Source organism: Martes martes, assembly GCF_963455335.1.
Source record: "Martes martes genome assembly, chromosome: 3".
Taxonomy (NCBI): Eukaryota; Metazoa; Chordata; class Mammalia; order Carnivora; family Mustelidae; genus Martes; species Martes martes.
In genome coordinates, this window is record NC_137890.1 from 74,642,837 (window position 1) to 74,653,047 (window position 10,211).

The 10,211-nt window shown below is 54.3% G+C and overlaps 2 long non-coding RNA genes across 2 annotated transcripts; both read right to left on the bottom strand.

Moving 5' to 3' along the window:
- Window positions 1-2,069: 2,069 nt before the first annotated feature.
- Window positions 2,070-5,947, bottom strand: LOC308340094. Its single transcript, XR_013966580.1, has 4 exons — window positions 4,642-5,947; window positions 4,387-4,491; window positions 3,104-3,197; window positions 2,070-2,915 (listed from the first exon to the last, which is right to left on the bottom strand). It is a non-coding gene; the product is annotated as an uncharacterized lncRNA (long non-coding RNA).
- Window positions 5,948-7,201: 1,254 nt separating this feature from the next.
- On the bottom strand, window positions 7,202-10,211 carry LOC308340155. Its single transcript, XR_013966584.1, has 3 exons — window positions 10,169-10,211; window positions 7,653-7,802; window positions 7,202-7,342 (listed from the first exon to the last, which is right to left on the bottom strand). It is a non-coding gene; the product is annotated as an uncharacterized lncRNA (long non-coding RNA).

Consider the following 10,211-nt stretch of genomic DNA (forward strand, 5'->3'; position numbering starts at 1 on the left):
CTGGGTGTGAGCAGGGGGCCAGGCCCACTCAGATGTCTGGGATGGGCTGGTTGGGGCCCTTTCATTCAGCAAGGCTTCAGGAAGCCCCCCATCCGTGGAGGCGATTATCTAGGAGCTGAATGTGATCCCTGCACAGAACAGACAGCACCCCAGGCCTGCAGGCTAGTCGGGGGGGGGGGGCAGACGAGGAGAGCTCACATCCACAGACATCTCATGTGATGCCCCCTGGCCTCCTCTAGATACGGCTGCATTGACTCTACGTATGCTGAGGTCGGCGGACCCCAGGAGCAGCAGAACACGTGAGTGAGCTTTGGCTGCTCCAGGAGGGCCTCCCCTCTCCCCCCGGGGAGCGAGGGTACTGTGAGTTCTGGAAACTGGGAAGGTGTCCTGGGGAGATGTGGTTCATGTGCGAGCACTGTGGGAGAGCAGAGGGGCATGGAGGACAGCTTCAACCCCCTAAGAGGGTCATGCTCCATCCCTGCCCCCTCCCAGCCCTCTCTCTACCCCAATGCTGGGACCCACAATGGAGGATTTAGGAACCATCCCACAGCGGTCTGTTGGAACCTGCACACTGGGTGCTCAGAGGGGGCTCGGGGAGAGTGGCGACCCAGTGAGAGCTCAGGGAGCAGACATCCCACACCCTGTGCGAGGGGAGTGTCAGGGGCAGCAGAGCCACTCATGGCACCTGGTGAATGGGCAGAGGAGGTGACGTTTGAGGTATGCGGAGGGTCCCGGGAAGGCCCGCTAGAGACAGAGTCCCTTTGTTTCCTCCTCGGTTGGATCTTCACGGAGCAGTGGTGAGTGCTGGGAGGGTCATGAAGAGGCCGGACACCACCCCTCCCTGGGCACATGCAGTTGAATTCGAGTGGCAAGTGGGCAAGGAGACAGGCTGAGGAGTGTGTCCAGCTCCCCTAAGAAGTACAGAAATGCTCACACCATTGACCAAGGACTCCCACTCCTAGCGGCTTTGGGCCAGCCTGCCGTCTGGGAGCAGGCCTGTCTCGGGCAGGACTGCCAGAGCGCAGGTGGACAAGGAGTACGACTGGCCTCTGACAGCAGCTGGAAGCCCAGGGGCCCAGGTTCCCACAGGGGTTCCCTGGGATATTGGTTTGGATGGGTGCCCTGTGCTCTGACTTCTCTGCCTCCATGTCTGTCCCCAGGGCCGTCTATGTCATCCTGTCAACGTGGCTAGAAAAATACCCAGGGGATTTTGTGCAGCCTCCAGAGTCTCCCAGCTTACATGCGCTGCTGGCATACCTGCAGGTCAACGTGCCGGGCTCGGACCTGGAGCGCCGTGCCCGGCTTCTGCTATCGGAAGGGCAACACGTTGAGGCCACGGAGGCAGAGGCTGGGGGTGAGGAGGACTGGGGGTGACTGATGTGGGCCTGAGGCGGAGACAGGGCGGGCCCCCCTGCGGAAACCTCCGTAGATTGTCGTTGGGCCGAGAGGAGTGAGTCGTCTCAGATCCCTGTCCCATGGGCTTCCGTTGGGGAGACCGTCCAGGGACTGGGTCTGGAACGCAGACCACGCTGGGCGGTGGCAAGAGGGCAAGGCAAAAGGGAAGTCAATCAAGCTGATGATGCTTTCTCTTCTTGGAGCTACAGCACCAGCCCCACAGCAAGGTCAGGAGGTGCCTCAACTCGTCCCAGCAGCCACTCTGGCACCCGCTGCAACCCTGGGGCCTGAGCTGGCCCCCGCCATCCCTGCTGCGGCGGCTCACCACGGGTCAGGACGAGCAGGGACACCACCTGCCCCGTTGGGGCCAGGGCAGGTGGTCGTCCGGGCCATCGTTCACTACTCTCAGATGGAAGAGCCATCGGGCCTTTTGCCTGACCTAGAGGACCAGCAGGGTTCTGCCCCTGCTCCTGGGGTTCCTGAAGAGCCCCAACCAGCACCCGCCTCCGTGGAGCAACCAGGCTCGGCCCCCGAGCAGCAGCTCGTGCTGGCTGCAGCGCCAAAGCATGTCTTCCCCTCCCCCCTCATTGCTTTGTTTGTCATACTTCTGTTTTGTACATATGTATATAATTACTTAAGAGATCTTATTTATGAATAAAGTAGAATTTGAATTTACATAAAATTTTACTCGCATCCTTTTCAGGGGGATATGGAGGTCTCCTTAGGTCCATTCAGAGTGCTGCACAACCCTTTCCTTCTACAACATTTCCATCACAGAGACACCTGTGCCCCTCATCGCTCACTGCTCAGTCCCTCCCCCAGGCCCTGCAACCACTGCTCTTCTCTCTGTCTCTGCCACTTTACTTCGGCTTGGGTGTTCACGGGCCTGGAATCCTACAACATGGCCTTCTGTGTCTGTCGGCAGAACATAAGAGTGGTTCCCATCTTTTAAAAGTTTTTTATGCAAGAAACACTTTATTACAAAGGAAAGTTCCTGAAAGAACAAAGATCATGGGAAGCCCCCAAATGAGCTATTTTCATTATCTGTGCTAGGTTTCCCTTTTAGAAGCATGCCTTGAAAAGCAGAGACCACGAGAGAAATGTCTGGGTCCATGGGACACCTTTACATGCTTTCGTTTTCCCGGGTCGTCTACGTTTCAACTATTCTAATGGGCATATTGTCAAATACTAAAGTCATATCTTAAATATCCTCCTTTATTGCTAACAAGTTAGGTCATAAAGAGATGAGTTCTTTAGGCTTTCTGCAGACTATGTTTTTTTAGTAAATAATGATGTAAACATGACAAAAGGAAGGCACGTTCCTTCTACCAAGAAATAATCCCCCGTAACACATGGCGTCCTTCGTCCCTGCCTTTCCCTCTAAGTGTAGTGTGTGTCTGTTTGGTGATTTCTCCATCCCCACGTGGAGCAGATTTTAAAAGACAAGACATGTGAAGTCTACGAGGAGTGACTGTACCATACAAATGATAGAACTGTAGGATTTCAGTTCTATGTGGAATCTGAAAAACAAAAACCAAACCGACTCTTACATGCAGAGGACAACCTGGTGGTTGTCCAAGGGAAAATGGGTAGGAGAATGGGCAAAATAGATAAAGGGGAAAAAGAGGGGAAATCTTTTCAGTCACAAAATACATGAGTTACAGAAATGTAAAGTACAGCCTAGGGAATATGGTCAATAATACTGTACCGATGCAGTGTGGTGACAGATGGTGACTGCGTTTATCACGGTAAGCACCAAGTCATGGACGGAATCATCAAGTCACTCTGTTGTACACCTGAAACTAATAGAACATAGTATGTTAATCATACTACAATGTTTTTTTTTTTTTAAATAGAAATAAAATACAAAGAACAATACCAGTGCTAAGGGTGATTGGAATGTGAAAGGGACATTTCTTAGCCTGAGGAGTTTGTGTCTATAAACATGATGTGGCAAGGTTTGGGATCTTGTGCTTTCGGGAGTGAGTTGAGCAGTAACTTACAGTTGCTAGAAAGGGGTGGGGGACCTCCCCATCCCACTGTCAATAGAGGTTTCACATATGAGGGCTGGGTATCATTGGAAAATGCGGATGTCCGAAATTAATTGAAAACGGAGAAGAAACATTTGATCTGTGGTAAGCTCATTGTCAGCTTCTAAGAAAGGCATTTATTTCAGCTGAATGTAAAGAAATGCCCAGCTGACTGGAGCCATGTGTGAAAAGACTCTTGTTACAAGAGTTTCTGTTTTTAAACAATGTGTCGTATGGGGCAGCTGGGTGGCTCAGTTGATGAAGCATCCAACTCTTGGTTTGGGCTCAGGTCATGATCTCAGGGTGGTGAGATCAAGCCTTATGTGGGGCTCCCTGCTCAGCATGGGGTCTGTTTAGGTGTCTGTTCCTCTCCCTCTGCCTCTGCCCCTCCTCCAACTCATGCACGTGCACATCCTCTCTCTCTTTCTCTAAAATTCATAGAAGAAAATCTTTCGAAAAATGTGGTTATTTGGGCACCCGGGTGGCTCAGTGGGTTAAAGCCCCTGCCTTCGGCTCAGGTCAGGATCCCAGGGTCCTGGGATCGAGCCCCGAGTCGGGCTCCCTGTTAAGCAGGGAGCCTGCTTCCTCCTCTCTCTCTCTCTCTCTCTCTCTGCCGACTTGTGATCTCTGTCAAATAAATAAATAAAAATCTTTTTTAAAAAAAAAATAAAAAATAATAAAATAATAAAAAATAAATAAATAAAAAATAAAAATAAATAGATAGATAGATAGATAGATAGATAAAGGACATCCTTACTGCTCCAAGATTTTATTAGGAAGTCTTCTCTCACCCACAGCCCTACAAGAATGTCCAAGGTCACAGGAAGTGCTGAGTCCCATACTCATGCCCGAGACCCTCCCAGGGAAGCGACACCCCAGAACAGGTTTGCAGATCTGCCCCCTCCCTCCTGTGCCCCTTTCCTTCCCCGATGGGGGAAGCAAGCCTCTGGGTATCGCCTACCCTCTTGACGGCACGGGCTCTCCTCCTGCTCCTGGGGTCCTAGCCTGTGCTGACGAAGACGAGCGCCGTGTGGAGCTGTGGGTGCTCACGGCAGCAAAACTCACCCTGTGGAGAGTTAGGGGATGCTTGAAGAAAATTAGTGCTCGTCTCCTCTCACCTGGGAGTCATTCATTCGAAAGGATGTGATGACCTTGTGTCATGCAAGTCCCCATACCCTAGATATTCTCCTCCCCCACTGACCCCAAATCATTGAACCTTAGCTGTGAGGTCCTTATCCATGTTTTTCTGATGCGGGAATCGCTTCTCTACCATGGTCATCTAGCCTCTGCTTGAATGCTTCCCTGGCAGGGACCTCACGACTCCATTTGTCATTGTAAATGACGGCCCGGCCTTTCTCCCCATCGGCAGTGTAGACACTCAGGAGAGGGGGATGGCTCTTCATTCGTTATCTTTACTACTTCAATGAATATTAGGCAGGCACAATACACAAAATACTGATGCTTTGGTTTTTCCTTTCACCCGACAAAGATTTCGTTAGCATCTGCTTCCGGGCCAGGCACGGTGCTAGGAGTTCAGAATCCATCAGTTACCAAGACAGAGTCTCCAGCCATCTCGTAGCTTACCTTCTAGAGAGGGGAAGCATAAACAATACAAGGAAGAAATCACTTACTTTCTAGTGGTGATGCATGCCAGGAAGGAACAAAAAGCCAGGTGGACGGAGGCCATGCGGGGGAAGGGGGCTGAGAGAGGTGGTCAGGGGAAGCATCACAGGATGCTTGGATACAGGCTCCCGGCTGCTGTCAGTTGGACTGTGCACCTGCTGGTTGTTTAGAGAGCCCCGGATCAGCTGGTGGCCATCACTCATCTGGGACAGCTGTGCCCACGTGATGGGCCCTGGGCACACTGGCCGGACCTCCGCTCTCCCTTTCCTGCCGCTTTGAGACAGAAGCACTGACGTGTGCTGGGGCGCATGCGATGCTAATTGAGGGGGAGGCCCCCAGTGGGGCACTGTGGGCAGACCCAACCAGCCCAAGGTCTAGTGCTTGCCACTCACCAGCCCGGAAGACCTGGAACAATTCATTTCATCTCAGCTCCTCTGTGCTCTCATCTAGCCAATGAGAAAAATGAGCTTGCCCCACTGGGGAGCTGCAGGCCCGAGAGACCGTGCGTAGAACGGGGAGGACATGTTGTGCGAAACGGGCTGTGGTTCATGCGTAGACGCGGAGATGCCACAGCCGCATCTCGAGGAGGGACGGAGAATCGCTGGGAGTGAGCGGGTCGTCGGCTTTCGGAGCTTCCTCTCAACTCAAACTTCTGTTTGCCGTCCGTATTGCACGAGCTTTCCCCGAAGCAGCAGATTCTGTCATGCACCTTAATCACCTACGTGACTCACTTTCCCCAGACACGGTCCGAAGCTTTCCCAAGGCCAGGCCCCTGAGCAGGCTGTGCCACCCCTCCAGGAATGCCGGGTCCCAGCCTGCTGGCGCTGCTGATGCTTCTGAGCCCAGCCCAAATGCCAGCTGCCGCAGAGCTCCCCAGTCCTGCTCATGCAAGATCTCACCTCCCCACAACCACCACTCCTGGCCCCGTCCGCCCCCCTCTGCCCCTCCACTGCACTTGCCTTCCTGATGCTGCCCGCCACCCCACCCCCCGCCCCTGGGCCTCCACCACAGCCCGCGAGGGCTGTTTCACCCCCCAAGCCCCCGCCCCCCCCCCCAAGCAGCTTTGCACTCCTGCAGGCTCCGGCAGCTCAGCCACCCACACACCTAACAGCACCTGGCACGTGGTATTGTGCAGCGGCTCAGTGACGTAAGAGCCACGGAGAAGCCGAGGAGGAGAGTTGAGGAACACCCCTGGGTTGCGCCACGGCTGACTTTTAAGAGAACGGATTCTGCTGAGAAGACCAGAGGCCGAGGGGTACGGAGTAGATGCCGGGCAGCTGGGGAGTCCCTGGGCTGCTCTTGCAACCAGTAGGGCGAAATGTGTGAGACTTTGTGGATGAAGTAATGTGGAGTCTGGGCCCAGCTTGCTTCCCACAGCAGAAAGCCAGGACCTAGCTTCTTGGTTTTCAGCCATTTTCCCTAACTGATGTCTGGGAACTCTGAAGCATTCGGGCCACACCTGGTCTTCTTGGGACCCCAGGGTTCCTGAGGTCATGCTGTCACACCTGGGATATCACCCCGCTTCACCCCTTGAACACTTTTAAGCCAGGAATGTCCCCCATAGGGGTAGACCCCTAAGTGTTTCAATCAGGCACCTGGTTGTCCATAGCAACTTCGCAGTAGGCTCCTTCAGGTAGGTGCCTCCCCTCTGCTGTATCCACAGCCATATCACCTGCACAACTTGTTCCCACCCAGGCCACTCGGGCTCTGAAGCTGCCGCAGGCACCACAGTGGTAGGTAGCTCTGGAGGTGGTTCAGGATCTTCTTCTGGGGCTGGGGCTGGAGGTCCAAGAAGAGAAAGGATCATCCCCATGATTGACTTTTCACGTCCCTCCTAAATAAAGGAAAATTTCCCCACCGCTCAATGTTCTCTGAGTCCAGGAAGCAATCCCTAGAGGGTCTCCCCTGATGGCAGGTCATGGGCACAGGGATCTGAGTGTACTCCTTACTCCCGGCCTACCAGTGGATGGAGGCTTGCTCTGTGTGGCCCACACTGTTCCCTGCACAGGTCTACATCACCCTCGCCCTGTCCTCCTCAGCTCAGCATCTCTCTGGTTCTCGTCCCTCGGCCCCTCCCCTCCTGCTTGTGCTCCTTTTCCTCTAATAAAGAAATAAAATCCTAAAAAAGTACATAAAAGATCGAGCGTCAAAGTGTACATTTAGGCCTTCAAGACCTGGCTGGAAACCCCCTCCTGTGTGTATTTCCTTGTCATCATTCGTCTTGTGCTGACGGCGTCAGAGGTGCGTGACGTCCCAGGGAGAGAGAAGGCGGATGGTGGAGGGACTCTGGGCTCCTGTGAAAGACCACATAAAGGATTTCAGTCTCCAATCTGCAGATCCACTCAGCACTGTCATGGGGGCACCTCTGGGGTGCCATGCTACCAAAATGTGGGGAGTTACTTGGTCATTCAGCATAATGTAATATACCTCCGGACAACATGTTGAAATCACCGAGTTCACTTCAATAGTGATCAGCCTAAAACCTTTAAAAATGACCAGAGAGGCACCTGGCTTCCTCAGTCACTAGGATCCTTGAACTCAGGGTTATGAGTTCGAGGCCGACATCAGGCACAGTTAACTTAAAAAACAAAACAAAAGGCTTACACAGGACTAAAATCAGTGAGGCTCAAACAACGGAGCTGGTCTGTGCTGGCATGGATCCTGTCTCCCGTTCATTCAGCCACTGGGCACTGCACACCCAGATGGTGCCAGTACTTATCAGCCAACCGGCTTCTCCTTGTAAGAGCTCAGGGTCTAGAGGAGAAGATGGACAAACGAGAAACCAAAATGCGAATGGAAAGAGCGATTGCTCCCCAGGAAAAGAGCAAGGGACTGCAACTAAGTCCCGAACTCCACCAGGCGAGGGGTTTGACAAGGCGATGCTGAGAGGACATTGAGAACTCCTGCGGGAGGAAAAAGAGACAGCCCTGCACAAATCCGAGTGCATTCCGCCTGGCAGAGGGCACCACGGAGCAGAGGATTGGAGGCCACATTTGATGTTCCCAGAGCGGAGGTTAGAAAGGGGGCCAGGGTGGCCAGAGGAAGCTGAGGAAGGAGCAGAGAGGGAGGGGAGGGGGGCCAGGGCCCGGGAAGCTGGACAGTGTCAGTGCCCTTCTCCCAGTGCTGTGTGACCACACTTCCCCACACGCAGTGGCTGAACCCACAAGCGCTGCCTCGTGGTCTCAGGGGATCAGGAATCCAGCAGTGCCCAGCTGGGGGCTCCTTCCAGAGTCTCTCCTTACGTTGGGGCTGCTGACAACACCAAGGGAGGACCTGCTTCACCGAGAACCTGAGCTCACTTAGGGGCATGGGCCAGATACAGCCCATCGCAAAGACCTGAGTTCTTCTGTCTGCCGGGGACCCACAGGGCTAGGCCACGCGCGTATGTCTGTGTCATGGTTCAACCTAGGGGCTCGTGCTCCGGTGTGAGGATGTGAGAGAGAACGTGGGTGAGAGTCAACATGAGGCTGGGCAGGGAGCTTTTCTAACTAAATCTCAGAAGGGCCTTTGGGTCATGTTGCCACGTTCTGGGACATGGAAGTGAATCACGAAGTCCAGACCACACTCAGGGGAGAGGGGTCACACAAGCATGTATACAGAGGCGCTGGGGAACCAATGGAGCCCCTGAGGGGAGACTGTGAAGATCCCTGCAGGGTCCGGGCCTTGCCCAGCATCGGGCCGGTAGGGAGGCTTAGCAGGCATGAAGCCAGCTCTTTGAGTGTCCTCAAAGTTGGGGTCCTGGATGCACCTAGCCATTCACTGGGGGCTCCGGAAAAGGTTGTCTAGAAGGAAGTGGCTGTCGACATGGAAAGGTTATCGGGCTGAGGGTGCTCGTTGATATCCTAGATAGGAGACATCTCCCCGTGTTCTTGTCTGAGGAGGATCCCAGGTCATGGCGACCCACTGGATGGACCCCTATCTCCATCACACCCTGTGGAAAGGAGGTAATGGCCTGCATCCCAGGACAGGCGGTCTCTAGGGGCAAGGGTACATTCTGACCATCCAGGGCCAAGACGCCTGTCCCTTCTTTAGGGTTTGCATTGAAAATTCGAAGCCTAAGATCGTGGGAAGCTATTACCCAGCCCTCGGTAGGTGGGGCTGTCGTCTTCTGGGACTCCAGAATGTGAGCACTGATGAACCCATGTGTGCACACAGGAGCGAGTGTGCTCGTGCACACAAACACACACGCCCCAGTAGGGACTGTGGGGTGGGATCTGATTCGTAGCAGATTCAAAGAAGCTGCGAGGAGGGAGGAAATGGGGTTGGAGGTATTTCCTGCATGTGACACCACTCCCTCTAACATCATAGCTATTATCCAACCTATGCCTGTGGACATCTGGTAGAAAGACTTGCTAGAATCATCCATATTTTACAGAGAAGAGCATCCCTGCCAGGCACAATGGCTTCTCTAGGGTCAAACCCAGGTAAGAATAGAGAGGTGCGCCTGACGCCAGGTGTGTTTGCAAGCTGGGGCCCTGGCTGCTCCCAGACCTGCCCTGGGGGCCTGTGGAGAGGGGTGTGTTGGTGTCACTGTGTACAGCTGTGGCCTTGCACGCAGAAGGGGGATGAGGCGATGGCAGACCGCAGCACCGTTTGTGTAGGTGTCCAGCCAGGAGTGGACCCCGGTAGGGGACCTCAGGCAGTGATGTCACTCCCTTGATCACAGACCCCCAGAGAACTTGGAACCCCTGCAACCAGGCACCCACATTCTAGCCTAGTCCGGTATCAGGGTTATTTGGCTAGAGACAACTGACACGGAAAAATGTTTTCCTGCTGTCTGCCTACTCCCCGGGGCTCTGGGTACCAGAAGCCCCAGGAAAATGGCTGGTTCCCATGCTGCCGGCATTGGCTCAAGCCTCGCCCACAGTGCCTCAGGGCATGTCGAGGGAGACGCCATAAGGTACTTACTACTGAGCAGACTGGGCGACACCCACCCCTCTGAACCGTCCTAGGGAAGCCCCATCCCTTCCTCTGGAGTTGGAGGGGAAGAGGGATACGTGGGGGTTCCCGCCCATGGGCTGGAGGGGGGTGAGCACCGTGGATACCCTGGTGATCCCTCCCGGTTCACACCAATGTCGTGGTGGGCCGCGTGGAAAGGGGATTCCTGAGGTGCCTCTTACCTGTGCCAGAGCACATCCGAGGCCCTGACGCTGTGCCACGTTG